The sequence below is a fragment of the Dreissena polymorpha genome, chromosome 2, assembly GCF_020536995.1.
Source record: "Dreissena polymorpha isolate Duluth1 chromosome 2, UMN_Dpol_1.0, whole genome shotgun sequence".
NCBI lineage: Eukaryota > Metazoa > Mollusca > Bivalvia > Myida > Dreissenidae > Dreissena > Dreissena polymorpha.
Window position 1 is genome coordinate 65,346,124 of NC_068356.1, and position 22,760 is coordinate 65,368,883.

The 22,760-nt window shown below is 40.1% G+C and overlaps 8 non-coding genes across 8 annotated transcripts; 1 reads left to right on the forward strand and 7 right to left on the reverse strand.

Moving 5' to 3' along the window:
* Positions 1-4,840: 4,840 nt before the first annotated feature.
* Trnar-ucu (transfer RNA arginine (anticodon UCU)) lies at positions 4,841-4,913 on the reverse strand. Its single transcript has one exon. It is a non-coding gene; the product is annotated as a tRNA-Arg (tRNA).
* A 972-nt stretch (positions 4,914-5,885) lies between these two features.
* Trnar-ccu (transfer RNA arginine (anticodon CCU)) lies at positions 5,886-5,958 on the reverse strand. Its single transcript has one exon. It is a non-coding gene; the product is annotated as a tRNA-Arg (tRNA).
* Positions 5,959-6,204: 246 nt separating this feature from the next.
* Positions 6,205-6,277, reverse strand: Trnar-ucu (transfer RNA arginine (anticodon UCU)). The gene has a single exon. It is a non-coding gene; the product is annotated as a tRNA-Arg (tRNA).
* A 5,481-nt stretch (positions 6,278-11,758) lies between these two features.
* Positions 11,759-11,831, reverse strand: Trnar-ucu (transfer RNA arginine (anticodon UCU)). Its single transcript has one exon. It is a non-coding gene; the product is annotated as a tRNA-Arg (tRNA).
* A 2,072-nt stretch (positions 11,832-13,903) lies between these two features.
* Trnar-ccu (transfer RNA arginine (anticodon CCU)) lies at positions 13,904-13,976 on the reverse strand. The gene has a single exon. It is a non-coding gene; the product is annotated as a tRNA-Arg (tRNA).
* Positions 13,977-17,997: 4,021 nt separating this feature from the next.
* On the forward strand, positions 17,998-18,070 carry Trnar-ccu (transfer RNA arginine (anticodon CCU)). Its single transcript has one exon. It is a non-coding gene; the product is annotated as a tRNA-Arg (tRNA).
* A 1,534-nt stretch (positions 18,071-19,604) lies between these two features.
* Positions 19,605-19,677, reverse strand: Trnar-ccu (transfer RNA arginine (anticodon CCU)). Its single transcript has one exon. It is a non-coding gene; the product is annotated as a tRNA-Arg (tRNA).
* A 245-nt stretch (positions 19,678-19,922) lies between these two features.
* Positions 19,923-19,995, reverse strand: Trnar-ucu (transfer RNA arginine (anticodon UCU)). The gene has a single exon. It is a non-coding gene; the product is annotated as a tRNA-Arg (tRNA).
* Between the last annotated feature and the right edge of the window lie 2,765 nt (positions 19,996-22,760).

Here is a 22,760-nt window from a genome sequence, read left to right on the forward strand (position 1 = left end):
AGGCCACGGTGGCTGATACATCGTTCTTGAGTACACTGGTTGAAAAGGAATAATTTAATGTTTAGCATTGCTTTTAAGTAGGAATCAATAGGCCTATAGCATATCCTTTAAACGTGCATACAAGTTGTATTTACACAAAACTTACTTTATCCACTGAATCCTACTGTTTTGTGAAAATTAACGTGATTCAGAATGCGTGACGGAATCATCGTAAAATGCACGTTCATCTCGCGCACTAACAAATCAATCTACAAACTAGGCAAAGCAAAATAAAATACCACATACTCTTACAACTGTTGTGAAAATACGTCTTAACTTTTACCGTTCACAATCAAACTCCGACAAATTTTCTTATAAGTTGAATTAAAAAATACTTTACTTATGATACCATGTTAGTTGAATACTATCGCACATACACTATAAATCTCCTGTAGAGTCAAGTGCTATGGTGTTTGTGGATTGCGGATCGACATTCATCATCAGCATAGAGTCCCTCCGCCGTCACTGTTTTGCGCCTAATCCATGTACATCTAGGGAGGGTGGGCCACCACAGCTACGGTTTGAATGTCGAAAGCTCTACTTCTTCCAGCTCGTGTATTCTCGCCTGTGTCACAACCTGCTGGACGACCGCTATGGAACTTTGCTCGGTTTCCGGATAATCTGCCGTCTATTCCTGCCAGTACACTCGACTGCTAACATCAGTCGACACACAGATTGTGCACTTAACCTTCTAGCGCCTACTTCTATGGGGAACAACCAGGTGCGCCAATCTCTTTGGTTGCAATCTTCTGGCAGTTCTGTGTACGTGGCCGTTATCCCTCGCATAGGCCTCCTCGCGCCTGGTTTCCCAAGGTTAACTTGATCACGATGAATCATTTCCCCGCCTCTTACCACAGCATGATGTCGAGCCTGAGGTTTTCTGGACGATACTTTGGAAGAACAGCTTCTTGCCAAGGTCAACCTTTGCTTCATTCGGTTTCGCATTCGAGAATTGAGATTTTCTGCGTCGGCTGTCCCTGTGCAGTTCCATCCGGCTTGACGAGGGTTTTTTTCGCGGATAACTACTGCGTACGTGTTTCCATTTTTGTTCAAGCGAGTAAACCAGCTCTTTGAGGACGTTGTCGCATCGACATATGTATATTCATTGTGAGAGCGCTGTAGGACAGCAAGAAAGAACATCTTCTAGAGTGCCGAACGATCACAAAGCTTGCATTTAGGATCTGGTATGAGTCCCTAACGACAGAGGTTGTCGGGGAATGGTAGGAGGTCATGGGATGACCTAAGGAGGAAGAAAAGTCTAAAGGAGTCATACTTCCAGATGTCGTCACAGGTCAATATCCTGTCTTGTGTCTTGTATGTTGCCCATGCTCCCTGTGTTACCACTTAATTCATGCGCAATAAAATTGGTTCTTCGCAGATCTCAATTACCCGCCTTGTAAATACAGAACATCATAATATAACATAACAGTGTTGCTCTAAGCATTGGCTACGACATAGTTTTCATTGTTTGCATATTCATGCGAGAATAAGTTCCTCACTTGACGGTCTAGGCCGAAAAGATGTGTTTACGGAAACAGTAAGGTGTTTTTTCTGAGACCTTTTTTGAAGACATAATATTTGGTATTTATAAACATATTTTAAAATATTGTTATTTTATTTTGTGTTAACAAGACATTCCAAAAAAAGAAAATGAAAATAAACAACAAATATTTACGATCATTCTCGGAAATAAACGAATTAACCGGATATGATATTTCACTGCGCAGATCGAGTGCGCAAATCGAGCAAATCGAGCGCGAAAAGTTCTATGTTTTACAATTTACACAATCTGTACACCGTTTTTTATCAGAGTAAGTGGATTTTCTTTTGTATACACATTACATAGGAAGTATGAGTGTTTTTCGTGATCTGTTAATTATGTAATAAAACGCTCTTTTAGGCTATTGAAAGTGATTTATTTGACGCCAACAAAAACAGTTTTTTGCGGCCATGTTGTTGTTGTTGTATATCTTCACCGCCTATGTAGACGAACCTCTACTTGATCTTTAGAGTTGAACAAAAGGTTATCGTTCCCACCACCAGTATCGTGTAGTCCTCCACCGTCTTTGTACACTGTAATATATACAAAAATATTGTCTTTTCTTACAGTCTCTGAGCTTCTGCACTCAATCGCTAGGGTCAACAATCCGTATACATTCGGACAAAGGGAAAAAATCGGACTATACTTCTTCCCAAGCACACTAAATCTAGCCCGAGGCCTTCAGCGCCTACAGCACTTTGATTTCATAGATGTTATAAATGCGCAAACCGGAAGTCTTGACAGCAGTGTTACATGCTAGATAATAGTCATCAATGGATTTCAGCATAGGGAATCGAATTTTAAAAAGTACAGATTTCAGGATATGTTTTGGTATACATTGGACGATTTATATGTAAGAAATAGGACAATAAGCCTTTTTTAACTGTTTGTGACATTGGATTGTAGTCTCACATCTTGCTTGCCACGTTAATTCCCAAATGTATTTTGTTGGGCATTATTGCTCGTCAACCTAAACTTGTGCTTGTTTTGTGAGAGTAGATTAATAATTATGCCTATGATAACAACATAATTGTGCTCTTCACTATTTTTAGTCGCGTCATCTGTATGGTATATCTAATAATCAAGTTGTGTGATATTTTATTAAAGTCTCAAAATAAAGAAACATATTTAGGACTTATTAGTTCTCAGCATTACATCGTATTGCGGAGTACCTTTGTCCTGACGGGCAAGAGAAAACAATTACACAAGAAAACAATTCGATTACTGAGCTCGATACCTCATGCAGAATCATTGGCTAGATTTTTCTTTGTAGTAAGGCTCGATTGGTCATTGTCGGCTCGGGTAGTACTTAAATGTACCCCTGGTACTTTAAAATATAATTAAATGTACCCCGGGAACGGAACATATACCAACACGTACTCGGCGAATTTCGACTGTACCTGATTTTTTTCCCGCAAAAATTCCGATTATTCCTGCTGGTGTGGGTAACAGTGCCTGTTTCTCGGATCTGCATATCTGCGGAATCTCTTAGTGTGAGTACACGTCTCGTTTTAGATGTCTTGAATTCTTACATCAGTGAGGACGGTAGAAGCTGCAGCCTGTTTCTCTTTCCGTACAGTCCTTCGCTGGAGAAACTGTAGGGTATTCCTAGCCACTTTCTTATGTAAAGGCTGGTGACCTGTTCTCGTTGTTTTATCAAAGCAATTTAATAATGTTCTTTTATATGCTGTGTGTCTCCATCAGTTCGGTGCATATCATTGACGATTTGGTTGGATGATGAATGTTCAGGATGAGTTGATGGGTTTACTGAGTTTCAGTCGAAAATGTTCTACCGAAACACATGTTCCTACCGATGCCTGCAATCATGGCATATGCTTTTTCCTAGGTGTTACACATGCGCACACCGGAAGTCCTGACAGCAGTTTTATATGCTACAAGTTGAGTATAGTCATCAATTCATTTGAGCATTGAGCATCAAATGTTAAATAGTACAGATTCCAGGATATGTTTTGGTATGAATTGGACGATATATATGTAAGAAATATGAGGACAAGTCCTTTTTTCATCTTTTTGTCACATTGAATTGTAGTCTCACATCTTGCTTGCCATGTTTATACTCGAATGTGTTTTGTTGGACATTATCGCTCTTCAACCTAACTTTTTGCTTGTTTTGTGCAAATAGATGAATAATTGTGCCCATGACCGCAACATAATTGTGCTTTCACTATTTTTAGTCGCATCATCTGTATGGTATCGCTAATAATCAAGTTGTGTAAAATTTTACATAAAAAAAGAAACACAGTTAGGACTTATTAGTGCTACGCCTTACATCGGATAGCGGAGTACTTTGGTCCTGACGGACATGAGAAAACAACCCAGTTTTTAAAGTTTGTGTATGGCTATTTATAGAAATAAAAAGCGTTCGCATTTAGTTCTAGCGAGGTCGCCAACGTGGCTACGTCAAATTCAAAAGCCGGAAATTGGGGGTTCGATATCCGCCGATGGTAAACTTATATATTAACGAATATTTACAGATGATGCATCTTAAAAAATAGTTATATTTAAAAACACAATCATGATCATGATAAATAATTATTCAATTATTGGCGCCACAAGGATAGTAGGATGCAGTGGATTAAAGTAATGTTTGGTTTAAATGACTTAAACTCTAACTTAAAAGCAATTTTATATTTAAAACTATGGCCAATCAATCAGTAAGATGAACACTAAAGTACGCATCCGTGCCCTAATGGATAATGTACCGGCCTCCTAAGCCGGGGCTTGCGGGTTCGAGTCCCGCCGGAGGTTAGTATAATTTTATCTCTAAGATAAAAGATAAGACGTATTTTCTCAACAGGTGTAAGAGTATGTGATAAGCATTGCTTTAAAGGTGTATACAAGTTATATTTACACAAAACTTACTTTTATCCACTGAATTCTACTGTATGTTGAAAATTAACGTGATTCAGACTGCGTGAAGGAATCGTCATAAAATGTACGTGTATCTCGCGCACTGATAAATCAATCTACAAACTAAGCAAAGCAAAATAAATTATCACGTACTCGTACAACTGTTGAGAAATACGTCTTAACTTTTACCGTCTACACTCACCTTGAATCGCCTGAAGACTCAACTGCATCATTAGCATGGAGTCCCTCCGTGATGAATGTTTGGCGCCTGATTCATGTACATCTCTGAAGGGTGGGGACACCTTTGCAACAGTGTGAATGTCGATAGCTCTAGTATTCCCATTTCAACGCTTTGTGCTGACATCGCAATTCTGAAAATGATACAAAACTTACCACCGGCGGGGATCGAACCCGCAATCCCCGGCTTAGAAGGCCGGTGCCTTATCCATTAGGCCACGGTGGCAGATAAGGGATGCTTTAAAGTAAAAAAATCAATATGCCAATAGTATTGCTTTTAAAAGTGTAAACATGGTATATGTACACCAAACGTATCCACTGAATCCTATGGTACATTAACAATAAACGCGGAATAGACTCAGTGAAGGAATCATCATAAACGCTGTGTATAGGTTTAATTTGATGTGGCAAATGCACGAGACTTTTATGCACGGTGTCGTGTGTTCGAGCCCACGTTAGGCGCGTACATTATTTGAATCCATAAAGATTTAATGTTTACGAATTATTAAATATTTTAAAAACAAACTACCTTCGCTCAACGTGTTCTGTGTATTTGTCATTAAAGTGTTACTACTATATTATTATCGGGTGACCTGCTTTTTGTGTTTGAGTTTTTAATATTAGGTTCTTCCAATGTCTCTGTGCTTAAGCGAGTTCCCTGCTCGACTGACAGTCTCCGTTGCCAATTAGTTCCTGGTGGTGTAGGTAACAGTGCCTGCTTGGTGGATCTGCTCATCTGTGGAGACTCTTTATGTGAGTACAAGTCTCGTTTTAGTTGTCTTGAATTGCTCCACCAGTGAGGACAGTGCGGGTTGCAGCTTGTTGCTCTTTTAGTAAAGTCCTTCGCTGGAGAAACTTGGGGTATTCCTAGCCACTTGCTTATGTGAAGTCTGGTGATTAACTCTAAGGCTTCTATTTCTGAGCCCAATACCGTATGCAGCATCATTGGCCAGATTACTATGTGTATATTTCTCCTCTTCCTGAAATATTTATTGTTTAGTCTTAAAGCTGTACCAACAACAGCATAACGGTTTATATTCTTCTAGGAAACACTATCTTTATTGTGGCATAATCTGAATATTTTTTTAATATTCAAGCTGTGTAAGGAAATTAATAATATTCCAGCTGTTTACGAATACAAGTAATGTCGGGATCGTCATACTGGAGATAAAATGATACATTATCGATACAATGTACTAACCTCCGGCGGGACTCGAACCCGCAATCTCCGGCTTAGGAGGCCGGTGCCTTATCCATTAGGCCACGGATGCGTAATTAAGTGTTTATTAAACTGATCGATTGATCATAGTTTAAAATTTTAAATTGCTTTAAAGTATCCTACTTTCCGTTCAGCGCAAATAATTGAACAACTTTGTCATTAATCGCAAAACAATTGTGTTTTTCAAAATTACTATATTTTTTAAGTTGCATCATATGTTAATGTTCCTTAATATTCAATCTGCGTAATATAATAACATTCCCAATTCAACGCTTACTGCCGAAAATGAAATAAAACTTACCACCGGCGGGGATCGAACCCGCAATCCCCGGCTTAGAAGGCCGGTGCCTTATCCATTAGGCCACGGTGGCAGATAAATGCTGTTAAAAGGAAAGAAATCAATATTTTAATAGTATTGCTTTTAAACGTGTAAACAAGGTATTTTTATACCAAACGTATCCACTCTATCCTACGGTACATAAGTAGGATACACTGATACACTAGCTTTATAGTGGCATAATCTTCAAGCTGTATAAAGATAAAAAATAATATTCCAATTGACTTGAATCAGACTGCGTGGAGGACCCATCATAAAATGCAAGTACATATCGCACACCGACAAATCATACTAAACACTAAGCAAAGCAAATTAAATAATCACTTACGCTTACAAAATTTGAGAAAATACGCCTTAACTCATATCGATCACAATCAAACTCCGACAAACTTTCTAATTCGATGAATTAAACATATTTTATGTATAGAACAATGTTCGTTTAATACAATGGCACACCCACACTTCAAGCTTTTGTAGACTCAAGTTATATGGTGGTTTTGTATTGAGGATCGGCATTCATCATCAGCATATATACCCTCCGTCGTACATGTTTCGCGCCTGGTGAACGGGAATCTCGGGAGGGTGGTGCCACCGTGCATACGATGTGAATATCGATAGCTGTACTTCCTCCAGATTGTATCTTCTGGCCTCTGTCACAACCTGCTGGGTGACCGCTCTGATGCTTTGCTCTTTTTCCAGATAGTCCGCCTTCTATTCCTGCCAGTAAACCCGACTGCTAACAGTCGGCACACAGATCGTGCACTAATCCCTCTAACGCCTACTTCTTAGGACAACAACCATGTAAGCCAGTCTCCTTGGATGCAATATTCTGGCAGCTCTATGTACGTGGCCCTTACGCTCTCGTAAGCCTCCTCGCATCTGGTTTTCCATGGTACGGTTTACTCGATCACGTTGAGTCGTTTCCCCGCATCTGACTACAGCACGACGTCGAGTCTGAGGTTTGTCTGGGCTATACTTTGGAAGAACAGCTTCTTGTCAAGGTCACCCTTTGCGTCATCCAGTTACGCCTTCGAAATTAAAGATTTTCTACGTCGACTATCCCTGTGCAGTTTCACCCTACTTGACGAGTTTTTTTTCACGGAGTACTACTACATCCCTTTTTCCATTCTTGTTCAAACCAGTTAGCCGGCTCTTTTATGACGTTGTCGTGACGTGTAGCTTCCTTGTGACAGCGATGTAGGGCAGCAATAAAAACATGGTATAGAGTGCTGAACGATCACACAGTTTGCATTTAGGATATGGTATGAGTCACAACGGGAGAGGATGTCTGGGGATAGTAAGATGTCATGGACGTACCTAAGGGGGAAGAAAGGCCTAATGGAGTCATACGTCCAGATGGCAATATCCTCTCGTGTGTATTTCATGTTGCTCATGCCCCCATGTGTTTTCATTTCTACCGCTATAGCGTGTCCACGGGAGGGTACGGGCCACAGTACCTACGATGTTAATATCGATAGCTCTTCTTCCTCCAGTTTGTATCTTCTGGCTTCTGCCACAACCTGCTGGACGACCGCTCTGGAGCTTTGCTCATTTTCCGGATAGTCCGCCTTCTATTCCTGCCAGTAAACCCGACTGCTGACATCAGTCGGCACACATATCATGCACTATTCCCTCTACTTCTATGGGCAAAAACCAAGTAGGCCACCCTTCTTGGTTGCAATCTTCTGGCAGCTCTGTGTACATGACCATTTCCCTCGTGTAAGCCTCCTCGAATCTGGTTTCCAAAGGTATGGTCACCTCGATCACGTATAGTCGTTTCCCCGCCTCTGACTACAGCACGACGTCGAGTATGAGGTTTGTCTGGGCGATACTTTGGAAGAACAGCTTCTTGTCAGTTTGCTTCATCCAGTTGCGCCTTCGACAACGAAACATTTCTATGTCGGCTATCCCTGTGCAGTTTCGACCGATTTGGCGAGTTTTTTTTTTTCGCGGAGTACTACTACATCCCTTTTCCCTTTCTTGTTCAAACCAGTTAGCCTGCTCTTTTATGACGTTGTCGTGACGTGTAGCTTCCTTGTGACAGCGATGTAGGGCAGCAGTAAAAACATTTTCTAGAGTGCCAAACGATCACAAAAATTGCATTTAGGATCTAGTATGAGTCTCAACGGCAGAGGTTGTCGGGGGATGGTAGGATATCATGGACTGACCTTAGGAGGAAAGAAAGTATAATGGTGTCATACGTCCAGATTTCGTCCCAGGTCAATATCCTCTCGTGTGTACTGCATGCTACCCATGCCCCCCATGTGTTCTCATTTCTACCGCTTCAGCGTGCCTTGTTGTAATATGTCCGCCTTACTTCTGTCTGGATCATGGCGCGTCTCTCTCGCTCTCTCGCCTCTCTGCTCGGCTCCACATAAGTGTTTGACCGCGGTCAATTTAACAATAACTGTGTGCTTTAGCGAGTTCTCTGCCTGACTGACAGTCTCTATAGCCGACTATTTGCTGCTGGTGTGGGAAACAATGCCTGCTTCTCGGATCTGCTCATCTGCGGAGTATTTAAGTGTGAGTACAAGTCTGGTTTTAGCTGTCTTGAATTCCCCCACCAGTGTGGGAAGTGGGAGTTGCAGCTTGTTGCTCTTTCCGTACAACCCAAGGCTGAGAAACTGGGGAGATTCATAGCCACTTCCTTATGTGACGGCTGGTGATCCTCTCTAAGGCTTCTATTACTGAGCTCAATACCCCAGACAACATCATTGGCCATATAAGTATGTGTACAGTTTTCCTCTTCTTGAAATTTTGACAGTTTAGTACAAATCTGAACCAACAACACTATAATATTGTGTGTTCTATGATGGACTACACTGAGTAAAGGAACAATCATAAACATAGAAGGCCGGTGCCTTATCCATTAGGCCACGGTGGCAGGTAACAGCTTTTTAAAGTAAGAAAACAATATCCAAATAGTAATGCTTTTAAAAGTGTATAAAAATGTATATGTAAACCAAAAGTATGCACTGTATCCTACGGTACATTACCAATAAACGCGGTATAGACTGAGTAAAGGAATCATCATAAACGCTGTGGATAGGCTTAATTTGATGTGGCAAATGCACGAGACATTTATGCACGGGATCGTGTGTTCGATCCCACTTGGGCGCATGCATTATTTGAACCCATAAAGATTTAATGGTTTACTTATTATTTAATAATTAAAAAAAACACCTTCGCTCAAAGTGTTTAAGTGTATTTATCTTTAAAGTGTTACTAGTATATTAGTATCGGGTGACCTGCTTTTGCTGTTAGAGTCTTTAATGTAAGGTTCCTACAATGTCTCTGTGCTTAAGCGAGTTCCCTGCTCGATTGATAGTCTCCGTGGCCAACTATTTCCTGGTGGTGTGGGTAACAGTGCCTGCTTCGTGGATCTGCTCATCTGCGGAGACTCTTTCTGTGAGTACAAGTCTCATTTTAGCTGTCTTTAATTACTCCACCAGTGAGGTCAGTGCGGGTTGCAGCGGGTTGCTCTTTCCGTACAGTCCTACGCTAAAGACACTTGGGGTATTCCTAGCCACTTCCTTATGTGAAGTCTGGTTATCCTCTCTAAGGCTTCTTTTACTGAGCTCAATAACGTATGCAGCATCATTGGCCAGATTAGTATGACTGTGTATATTTCTCCTCCTCCTGAAATACTTAATGTTTAGTCTTAAAGCTGTACCAACAACAACATAATGGTTTTTGTTCTTCTATGATACACTAGCTTTATAGTGGCATAATCTGAATCTTTTTTTATATATTCAAGCTGTGAAAGGAAATAAATAATATTCCAGTTGTGAACAATGACATGTAACGATGTAATGGCGGGATCGCCATACTGAAAATAAAATGATACTTACCTACGGCGGGACTCGAACCCGCAATCTCCGTCTTAGGAGGCTGATGCCTTATCCATTAGGCCACGGAGGCGTAATTTAGTGTTTATCTCACTGATCGATTGATCATAGATTCTTTACAAAATTAGTATTTTTGTTTAAGTTGCATCATATTGTTCCTTAATATTCAATCTGTGATATATAATACTATTCCCAATTCAACGCTTACTGCTGAAAATGAAATATTACAACCGGCGGGGATCGAACCCGTAATCCCCGGGTTAGAAGGCCGGTGCCTTATCCATTAGGCCACGGTTGCAGTTGATAATTGCGTTAAAGTAAGAAATCGATATCCCAATAGCACTGCTTTTAAGTGCGAATGTCAGAGTTTATTTACAGGTCATTGCTGTGTCTTCACGACTACCTTATGTGCTGCTTTTAAACGTGTATACCATGTAAATGTACACCAAACGTATCCACTGTATCCTACGGTACATTAACAATAAACGCGATATAAACTGATTGAATGAATCATCATAAGCGCTGTGTATAGGCTAAATTTGATGTGGGAAATGCACGAGACCTTAATTCCCGGGGTCGTTGGTTCGAGCCCACGATAGGCGCATGCATTATTTGAACCCATAAAGATTTAATGTTTTACAAATTATTAAATAATTTAAAAACAAAATACCTTCGCTCAAAGTGTTTATGTGTATTTGTCTTTAAAGTGTTACTAGTATATTATCATCGGGTGACCTGCTTTTTGTGTAAGAGTTTGTAATGCTAAGTTCCTACAATATCTCTGTGCTTAAGCGAGTTCCCTGCTCGACTGAGAGTCTCCGTGGCAAATTATTTCCTGTTGGTTTTGTAACAGTGGCTGCTTCGTGGATCTGCTCATCTGCGGAGACTCTCTCTTTGAGTACAAGTCTCGTTTTAGCTGTCTTGAATTGCTCCACCAGTGAGGACAGTACGGGTTGCAACTTGTTGCTTTTTCCGTACAGTCCTACGCTGCAGAAACTTGGGGTATTCCTAGCCGCTTGCTTATGTGACGGCTGGTTATCCACTCAAAGGCTTCTATTACTGAGCTCGATAACTCATACAGCATCATTGGTCAGATAAGTATGTGTATATTTCTCCTCTTTCCGAAATATGTTTGTTTAGTATTTAAGCTGTACCAACAATAACATAATGGTTTGTGTTCTTCTATGATGCACTAGCTTTATAGTGGCATAATCTGAATATTTGCTTAATATTTAAGCTGTGGAAGGATATAAATAATAGTCCAGCTGTTAACAATTACATGTTATGTCGGTTTCGCCATACAGAAAATAAAATAATACTAATCTCCGGCGGGAGTCGAACCCGCAATCCCCAGCTTAGGAGGCCGGTGCCTTATCCATGAGGCCACGGAGGCGTTATTTAGTGTTTATCTAACTGATTGATTGCTCATAGTAAAATTTAAGAATTTAATAAGTTATTAAAACCAATCTTATTTCAATCCACAGTATCCTACTTTCCGTTCAGAGCAAATAATTGAACAATTATGCCCATAATCGCAAAACAATTGTGTTTTTCAAAATTACTTTTTTTTTAAGTTGCATCATATGTTAATGTTCCTTACTAATCAATCTGTGTAATAAAATAATATTCCCAATTCCAACGCTTACTGCTGAAAATGAAATAAGACTTACAACCGGCGGGGATCGAACCCGCAATCCCCGGCTTAGAAGGCCGGTGCCTTATCCATTAGGCCACGGTGGCAGATAAATGATGTCGTCATGTAAGAAATCAATATTTTAATAGTATTGCTTTTAAAAGTGTATGCAAGGTATATTTACACCAAATGTATCCTACGGTACATAAGTAGGATACAGTGATACACCAGCTTTATAGTGGCATACACATGTTATTTTCAAGCTGTATAAGGATAAAAAAAATAATATTCCAATTGACGTGATTCAGAAGGCGTGGAGGACCTATCATAATATGAACGTGCTTCTCGCGCACTGACAAATCAATCTACAAACTAAGCAAAGCAAAATAAAGTTACATACTCTAACAACTGTTGAGAAAATACGTCTTAACTTTAACCGCGCACAATGAAACTCCGACAGAATTTTCTTATTCGATTAATTAAAAAATATTTTATTAAGGGTACCATGTTAGTTGAATGCAATCGCACATACACCTTGAATCTCCTGTAGAGTCAAGTGCTATGGTGTTTGTGGATTGCGGATCGACATTTATAATCAGTATGGAGTCCCTCGCCGTCAATGTTTTGCGTCTGTTCCATGTACATCTAGGGAGGGTGGGCCACCACAGCTAGGGTGTGAATGTCGTTAATTCTTCTTCTTCCAGCTCGTGTATTCTCGCCTGTGTTACAACCTGCTGAACGACCGCTATGGAGCTTTGCTCGGTTTCCGGATAGTCTGTCGTCTATTCCTGTCAGTACACTCGACTGCTAACATCAGTAAACACACAGATTGTGCACTTAACCTTCTAGCGCCTACTTCTATGTGGAACAACCAAGTGCGCCAGTCTCTTTGGTTGCAATTTTCTGGCACTTCTGTGTAAGTGGCCGTTATCCCTCGCATAGGCCTCCTTGCGTCTGGTTTCCCAAGGTTAACTTGATCACGATGAGTCGTTTCCCCGCCTCTTACCACAGCATGATGTCGAGCCTGAGGTTTTCCGGACGATACTTGGGAAGAACAGCTTCTTGTCAAGGTCAACCTTTGTTTCATTCGGTTTCGCATTCGAGAATTGAGATTTTCTGCTTCGGCTGTCCCTGTGCAGTTTCATCCGGCTTGACGAGGGTTTTTTCGCGGAGAACTACTGCGTACGTGTTTCCATTTTTGTTCAAGCGAGTCAACCAGCTGTTTGAGGACGTTGTCGCGACGACATATGTTTATTCCTTGTGACAGCGCTGTAGGACAGCAAGAAAGAACATCTTCTAGAGTGCCGAACGATCACAAAGTTTGCATTTAGGATCTCGTATGAGTCCCTAACGACAGATGTTGTCGGTGGGTGGTAGGAGGTCATGGACTGACCTAAGGTGGAAGAGAAGTCTAATGGAGTCATACTTCCAGATTTCGTCACAGGTCAATATCATGCCTTGTGTATTGTATGTTGTCCATGCTCCCTGTGTTAAACTTTCTACCGCTCGAGCGTGTCTTGGTGTATTATGTCCGCCTAACTTCTGTCTGGATCATGGCGCACCTCTCTTTCTTGTCTGCTCGGCTCCACGGAAGTGTTTGTGTTGCTCCAATCCGTTGACGTTCAAAAACCGTCAATTTCACAATGTCTGTTTGCTTGAGCAAGTTCTCTGCTTGACTGACATTCTCTGTAGCCGATTATATCCTGCTGGTGGGTGTAACAATGCCTGCTACTCGGATCTGCTTAGTATTTAAGTGTGAGTATAAGTCTCGTGTTAGCTGTCTTGAATTCCTCTGCCAGTGAGTTGCAGCTTGTTGCTCTATCCGTACAGTCCAACGCTGGAGAAACTGGGGGGGGGGGGGCGTATTCATAGCCACTTTCCAATGTGACGGCTGGTGATCCTCTCTAATGCTTCTATTTCTGAGCTCGACATGTCATACAGCATCACTGGCTAGATGAATGTGTGTCTATTTTTCCTCTTCTTAAAATTTTGATTGTTTAGTACAAAAGCTGTACCAACAACAACATAGTAATTTGTCTTCTTCTATGATACACTAACTTTATGGTGGCATAATCTGAAATATTTTTAATATTCATGCTGTGTAAGGAAACAAATAACATTTCAGTTGTTAACACTTAATTTCGGGATCATTATATAACGTGATATATAAAATGATACTAACCTCCGGCGGGACTCGAACCCGCAATACCCGGCTTAGGAGGCCGGTGCCTTATCCATTAGGCCACGGAGGCGTAATTTAGTGTTTATCTTACTGATTGATAGTTCATAGTCTAAAATATAAAATTGCTTTTAAGTCAGACGTTAATAAGTAATTTAAACCATCCTTACTTCACGGCCGTTAACCACGCGCGCCACCACTTTTTTGCGATGCATTAATAAATGAGCCAATGCAACTTCCGAGGTGGCGCTCAGGCCCGGATGTTTTGAAATTGTATAGACAATTTTACAGGGTGATTAGGTTTTATATAAGGAACATATACATAATTCGCATTATTTTTTTTTTTAATCGGGCAATGTAGTGCGATTCAGCGAAGACTGATTCGTCCAAAAATGTACAGACATGTACATTCTAAACCCATTTAAAAACGCGAGAACCTTTATAAGTTGTGGCTTGGTGGATTTTAAAAAGCATTTCGATGAGTTTTTCCTGTGTGGCGAGAACATGTCCACCCAATTAAATCGCTAACGGCATCAAACGATTGCGTACAACATAGATTAGATGCTGCATACACATAAATATTGGCTTCTTGCCGACGTAGTAGATAATTTTGCAAGAGATGGAGCCAATGCTTAGGAGGTGGCGCTAATGATAGGAGGTGGCGCAAATGCAGGATGTATCAATAAACAGTCGTATCGCAATGACATTATCACGTGACGTAGATTTGATAGATAATGTTATTTCTATATTAAATTTATTTTTCAACGTACATACGAAGGCCCAAACCTTTACAGAACATAAACACAATCTATAATAAATAAGATGTAGTTTTTTTAAATAAATAAGTGACAACTAATTTAAGATGTCACCAACATGAATAAAACATATTGTACGATGTATACCAAAAATTTGTAATACTCAATCAAACCAATAACTTAATGTTCAACATTACCAAAATAATTCATCGACATCAATATGTGTATACAGTATGATAATTCACGAAATAAGTATAAGATAACACTTCTACTTGTAACTATGATTTGTGGCCGTTAATCCAAATGCTTAATTTACAAATACTTAATTAAGCTCATTTATGTTGTTTTTCCCACCATCAACTCCCAAAAGATAGCTCGGTCTTTTTCCGTTAACATTTTTGTATAATACATGTTAAATGTTGTTATATTACAAAGACGAACGTTTAAATCCATCAATACATTATAGAAAACTACTTTTTCTATTAAATACGCAAGCGACTCAAAATTGCTGAAGTAGTCAACTTACAAAAAATAATGTAAGACCGAAAATAAAATAGAAACCATAACATAAAATATTTCACTGTAAAATAGCTATAAATGTGCATTGGCGCCAAATCCTAATCTTAACGCCACCTCCTTGGCATTGGCTCCATCTCTTTTTGAAAAATGCAAATTTATCTATTAGATGGGCTAGAAGCCGATGTTTTTATTCACGCATTAACTTGTGCAGGTTCAAAGCAATCGTTTTATGTAATTAGCGTTTTATTTGGCGGGGAATTTGCTCGTCACACAGGCAAAATACATCGATTTACGAATTATACCATGCCACAACTTATAAAGGTCCCCACGTTTCCAAATGGGTTGTGATTGTATGTTTATGTACATTTTTAGATGTATTTATAATCCATGAATCGCACTACATTGGCCAATTTTTTTTTAATATTGCGAAATGTGTTGAAAAACATATAACACCTAATCACATTGTAAAATTATCCGTTAAATTTCAAAACATCCGGGCTTGAGCGCAACCTCAGAAGTTCCAATGGCTCATGTATTAATGCATCTCAAAAAAGAGGTGGCGCGCGTGATTAACGGCCGTGTACTTCAATCCACTGTATCCTTCTTTCCGTTTAGCGCAAATAATTGAATCAGTATGCCTATGATTCAAACACAAACGCAAACACACTTGTGTTTTTCAATATTACTATAAGTTGCATCATCTGTAAATATTCGATAATATTCAAGTTTTGTATTATAATATTATTCCCATTCCAACGCTTACTGATCGCCATGCTGGAAATGAAATAAAACAAACCACAGGCGGGGATCGAACCCGCAATCCCCGGCTTAGAAGACCGATGCCTTATCTATTAGGCCACGGTGGCAGATAAAAGCTGTCTTAAAGTAAGAAATGAATATGCCAATAGTATTGCTTTTAAAACACTACCGAAACCCATTATCCTACAGATGCCTTCAATCATAGAAGATGATCCGAATTGGCTGGCTGCCAAATCCAAATTCCCAAAAGTCTGATATACCACTTAATTCATGCGCAATAAAATTGGTTCTTAGCAGATCTCAATAACCCGCTTTGTAAATACAGAACATCACTATATAACATAACAGTGTTGCTCTAAGCATTGGCTACGACATAGTTTTCATTGTTTGCATATTCATGCGAGAATAAGTTCCTCATTTGACGGTCTAGGCCGAAAAGATGTGTTTACGGAAACAGTAAGATTTTTTATTCTGAGACCTTTTTGAAGACATAATATTTGGTATTTATAAACATATTTTAAAATATTGTTATTTTATTTTGTGTTAACAAGACATTCCAGAAAAAAAAAAGAAAATGAAAATAAACAACAAATATTTACGAGCATTCTCGGAAATAGACGAATTAACCGGATATGATATTTCACTGCGCAGATCGAGCGCGTAAATCGAGCAAATCGAGCGCGAAAAGTTCTATGTTTTACAATTTACACAATCTGTACACCGTTTTTTATCAGAGTAAGTGGATTTACTTTTGTATACACATTACATAGCAAGTATGAGTGTTTCTCATGATCTGTTAATGATGTAATAAAACGCTCTTTTAGGCTATTGAAAGTGATTTATTTGACGCCAACAATAACAGTTCTTTGCGGCCATGTTGTTGTTGTTGTATATCTTCACCGCCTATGTAGACGAACCTCTACTTGAGTTGAACAAAAGGTTATCGTTCCCACCACCAGTATCGTGTAGTCCTCCACCGTCTTTGTACACTGTAATATATACAAAAATATTGTCTTTTCTTACTCTCTCTGAGCTTCTGCACTCAACCGCGAGGGTCAACAATCCGTATACATTCGGACAAATAAAAAATTCGGACTATACTTCTTCCCAAGCACACTAAATCTAGCCACAGGCCTTCAGCGCCTACAGCACTTTGATTTCATAGATGTTATAAGTGCGCAAACCGGAAGTCTTGACAGCAGAGTTACCTGCTAAAAGTAGGAAATAGTCATCAATGGATTTCAGCATGGGGCATCGAATTTTAAAAAGTACAGATTTCAGAATATGTTTTGGTATACATTGGACGATTTATATAAAAGAAATAGGACAATAAGCCTTTTTTAACTGTTTGTGACATTGGATTGTTGTCTCACAACTTGCTTGCCACGTTAATTTCCAAATGTATTTTGTTGGGCAATCGTCACATTTTGCTTGTCATGTTTATACTCAAATGTGTTTTGTTGGACATTATTGCTCGTCAACCTAACCTTTTGCTTGTTTTGTGCAAAAAGATGAATAATTGTGCCCATGACCGCAACATAATTGTGCTTTCACTATTTTAGTCGCATCATCTGTATGGTATCGCTAATAATCAAGTAGTGTAAAATTTTACATAATAAAGAAACACAGTTAGGACTTATTAGTGCTACGCCTTACATCGGATAGCGGAGTACTTTTGTCATGACGGACATGAGAAAACAAACCGGTTTTCTAAGTTTGTGAATGGCTATTTATAGAAATAAAGGGGTTCGCAATTAGTTCTACCAAGGTCGCCAACGTGGCAACGTCAAATTCAAAAGCCGGAAATTGGGGGTTCGATACCCGCCGATATTAAACTTGAATATTAACGAATATTTACAGATGATGCATCTTAAAAAATAGTAATATTTAAATACACAATCATGATCATGATAAATAATTATTCAATTATTAGCGCCAAAAGGATAGTAGGATGCAGTGGATTATAGTAATGTTTGGTTTAAATGACTTAAACTCTAACTTAAAAGCAATTTTATATTTAAAACTATGGCCAATCAATCAGTAAGATGAACACTAAAGTACGCATCCGTGGCCTAATGGATAAGGCACCGGCCTCCTAAGCCGGGGATTGCGGGTTCGAGTCCCGCCGGAGGTTAGTATCATTTTATCTCTCAGATAAAAGATAAGACGTATTTTCTCAACAGGTTTAAGAGTATGTGATAAGCATTGCTTTAAAGGTGTATACAAGTTATATTTACACAAAACTTACTTTTATCCACTAAATTCTACTGTATGTTGAAAATTAACATGATTCAGACTGCGTGAAGGAATCATCATAAAATGTACGTCAATCTCGCGCACTGATAAATCAATCTACAAACTAAGCAAAACAAAACAAATTATCACTCGTACAACTGTTGAGAAATTTGTCTTAACTTTTACCGTCTACACTCATCTTGAATCTCCTGAAGACTCAACTGCATCATTAGCATGGAGTCCCTCCGTGATGAATGTTTGGCGCCTGATTCATGTACATCTCTGTAGGGTGGGGACACCTTAGCAACAGTGTGAATGTCGATAGCTCTAGTATTCCCATTTCAACGCTTACTGCTGACATTGCAATTCTGAAAATGAAATAAAACATACCACCGGCGGGGATCGAACCCGCAATCCCCGGCTTAGAAGAACGTTGCCTTATCCATTAGGCCACGGTGGCAGATAAGGGCTGCTTTTAAGTAAAAAATTAATATGCCAATATTATTGCTTTTAAAAGTGTATACATGGTATATGTTCACCAAACGTATCCACTGTATCCTACGGTACATTGACAATAAACGCGGTATAGACTCAGTGAAGGAATCATCATAAACGCTGTGTATAGGCACAATTTGATGTGGCAAATGCACGAGACTTTTATGCACGATGTCGTGTATTCGAGCCCACGTTAGGCGCGTGCATTATTTGAATCCATAAAGATTTAATGTTTTACGAATTATTAAATATTTTAAAAACAAACTACCTTCGCTCAACGTATTTATGTGTATTTGTCATTAAAGTGTTACTACTATATAATTATCGGGTGACCTGCTTTTTGTGTTAGAGTTTTAAATATTAGGTTCCTCCAATGTCTCTGTGCTTAAGCGAGTTCCCTGCTCGACTGACAGTCTCCGTTGCCAATTATTTCCTGGTGGTGTAGGTAACAGTGCCTGCTTGGTGGATCTGCTCATCTGTGGAGACTCTTTATGTGAGTACAAGTCTCGTTTTAGCTGTTTTGAATTGCTCCATCAGTGAGGACATTGCGGGTTGCAGCTTGTTGCTCTTTTAGTAAAGTCCTTCGCTGGAGAAACTTGGGGTATTCCTAGCCACTTGCCTATGTGAAGTCTGGTGATTAGCTCTAAGGCTTCTATTTCTGAGCCCAATACCTTATGCAGCATCATTGGCCAGATTAGTATGTGTATATTTCTCCTCTTCCTGAAATATTTAATGTTTAGTCTTAAAGCTGTACCAACTACAGCATAACGGTTTATATTCTTCTAGAAAACACTATCTTTATTGTGGCATAATCTGAATATTTTTTTAATATTCAAGCTGTGTAAGGAAATTAATATCATTCCAGCTGTTTACGAATACAAGTAATGTCGGGATCGTCATACTGGAGATAAAATGCTACATTATCGATACAATGTACTAACCTCCGGCGGGACTCGAACCCGCAATCTCCGGCTTAGGAGGCCGGTGCCTTATCCATTAGGCCACGGATGCGTAATTAAGTGTTTATTAAACTGATCGATTGATCATAGTTTAAATTTTAAAATTGCTTTAAAGTATCCTACTTTCCGTTCAGCGCAAATAATTGAACAACTTGGCATTGATCGCAAAACAATTGTGTTTTTCAAAATTACTATATTTTTTAAGTTAAATAATATGTTAATGTTCCTTAATATTCAATCTGCGTAATATAATGACATTCCCAAGTCAACGCTTACTGCCGAAAATGAAATAAAACTTACCACCGGCGGGGATCGAACCCGCAATCCCCGGCTTAGAAGGCCGGTGCCTTATCCATTAGGCCACGGTGGCAGATAAATGCTGTTATAAGGAAAGAAATCAATATTTTAATAGTATTGCTTTTAAACGTGTAAACAAGGTATATTTATACCAAACGTATCCACTCTATCCTACGGTACATAAGTAGGATACACTGATACACTAGCTTTATAGTGGCACAATCTTCAAGCTGTATAAAGATAAAAAATAATATTCCAATTTACTTGAATCAGACTGCGTGGAGGACCCATCATAAAATGCACGTACATATTGCACACCGACAAATCAATCTAAAAACTAAGCAAAGCAAATTAAATAATCACTTACGCTTACAAAATTTGAAAACAAATACGCCTCATATCGATCACAATCAAACTCCGACAAACTTTCTAATTCAATGAATTAAACATATTTTATGTATAGTACAATGTTCGTTTAATACAATCGCACAGCCACACTTCAAGCTTTTGTAGACTCAAGTTATATGGTGGTTTTGTATTGAGGATCGGCATTCATCATCAGCATATATACCCTCCGTCGTACATGTTTCGCGCCTGGTCAACGGGAATCTCGGGAGGGTGGTGCCACCGTGCATACGATGTGAATATCGATAGCTCTACTACCTCCAGATTGTATCTTCTGGCCTCTGTCACAACCTGCTGGGCGACCGCTCTGATGCTTTGCTCATTTTCCAGATAGTCCGCCTTCTATTCCTGCCAGTAAACCCGACTGCTAACAGTCGGCACACAGATCGTGCACTAATCCCTCTAACGCCTACTTCTATGGGCAACAACCAAGTAAGCCAGTCTCCTTGGTTGCAATATTCTGGCAGCTCTATGTACGTGGCCCTTTCGCTCTCGTAAGCCTCCTCGCATCTGGTTTTCAATGGTACGGTTAACTCGATCACGTTGAGTCGTTTCCCCGCATCTGACTACAGCACGACGTCGAGTCTGAGGTTTGTCTGGGCTATACTTTGGAAGAACAGCTTCTTGTCAAGGTCACCCTTTGCTTCATCCAGTTGCGCCTTCGAAATTAAAGATTTTCTACGTCGACTATCCTTGTGCAGTTTCACCCGACTTGACGAGTGTTTTTTTTCACGGAGTACTACTACATCCCCTTTTCCTTTCTTGTTCAAACCAGTTAGCCGGCTCTTTTATGACGTTGTCGTGACGTGTAGCTTCCTTGTGACAGCGATGTAGGGCAGCAATAAAAAACATGGTATAGAGTGCTAAACGATCACACAGTTTGCATTTAGGATATGGTATGAGTCACAACGGGAGAGGATGTCTGTGGATAGTAAGATGTCATGGACTTACCTAAGGAGGAAGGAAAGCCTAATGGAGTCATACGTCCAGATGGCAATATCCTCTCGTGTGTATTGCATGTTGCTCATGCCCCCATGTGTTCTCATTTCTACCGCTATAGCGTGTCCACGGGATGGTAAGGGCCACCGTACCTACGATGTTAATATCGATAGCTCTACTTCTTCCAGTTTGTATCTTCTGGCTTCTGCCACAACCTGCTGGACGACCGCTCTGGAGCTTTACTCATTTTCCGGATAGTCCGCCTTCTATTCCTGCCAGTAAACCCGACTGCTGACATCAGTCGGCACAGATATCGTGCACTATTCCCTCTAACGCCTACTTCTATGGGCAAAAACCAAGTAGGCCACCCTTCTTGGTTGCAATCTTCTGGCAGCTCTGTGTACATGACCATTTCCCTCGTGTAAGCCTCCTCGAATCTGGTTTCCAAAGGTATGGTCGCCTCGATCACGTTTAGTCGTTTCCCCGCCTCTGACTACAGCACGACGTCTAGTATGAGGTTTGTCTGGGCGATACTTTGGAAGAACAGCTTCTTGTCAGTTTGCTTCATCCAGTTGCGCCTTCGACAACGAAACATTTCTATGTCGGCTATCCCTGTGCAGTTTCACCCGACTTGACGAGTTTTTTTCGCGGAGTACTACTACATCCCTTTTCCCTTTCTTGTTCAAACCAGTTAGCCTGCTCTTTTATGACGAGCGTGACGTGTAGCTTCCTTGTGACAGCGCTGTAGGGCAGCAATAAAAACATTTTCTAGAGTGCCAAACGATCACAAAAATTGCATTTAGGATCTAGTATGAGTCTCAACGGCAGAGGTTGTCGGGGGATGGTAGGATATCATGGACTGACCTTAGGAGGAAAGAAAGTATAATGGTGTCATACATCCAGATTTCGTCCCAGGTCAATATCCTCTCGTGTGTACTGCACGCTGCCCATGCTCCAATGTGTTCTCATTTCTACCGCTACAGCGTGCCTTGTTGTAATATGTCCGCCTGACTTCTGTCTGGATCATGGCGCGTCTCTCTCGCTTCTCTGTTCGGCTCCACATAAGTGTTTGACCGCGGTCAATTTAACAATAACTGTGTGCTTTAGAGAGTTCTCTGCCTGACTGACAGTCTCTATAGCCGACTATTTGCTGCTGGTGAGGGAAACAATGCCTGCTTCTCGGATCTGCTAATCTGCGGAGTATTTAAGTGTGAGTACAAGTCTGGTTTTAGCTGTCTTGAATTCCTCCACCAGTGTGGAAAGTGGGAGTTGCAGCTTGTTGCTCTTTCCGTACAACCCAAGGCTGGGAAACTGGGGGGGGTATTCATAGCCACTTCCTTATGTGACGGCTGGTGATCCTCTCTAAGGCTTCTTTTACTGAGCTCAATACCTCAGACAACATCATTGGCCATATTAGTATGTGTACAGTTTTCCTCTTCTTGAAAGTTTGAAAGTTTAGTACAAATCTGTACCAACAACACTATAATATTGTGT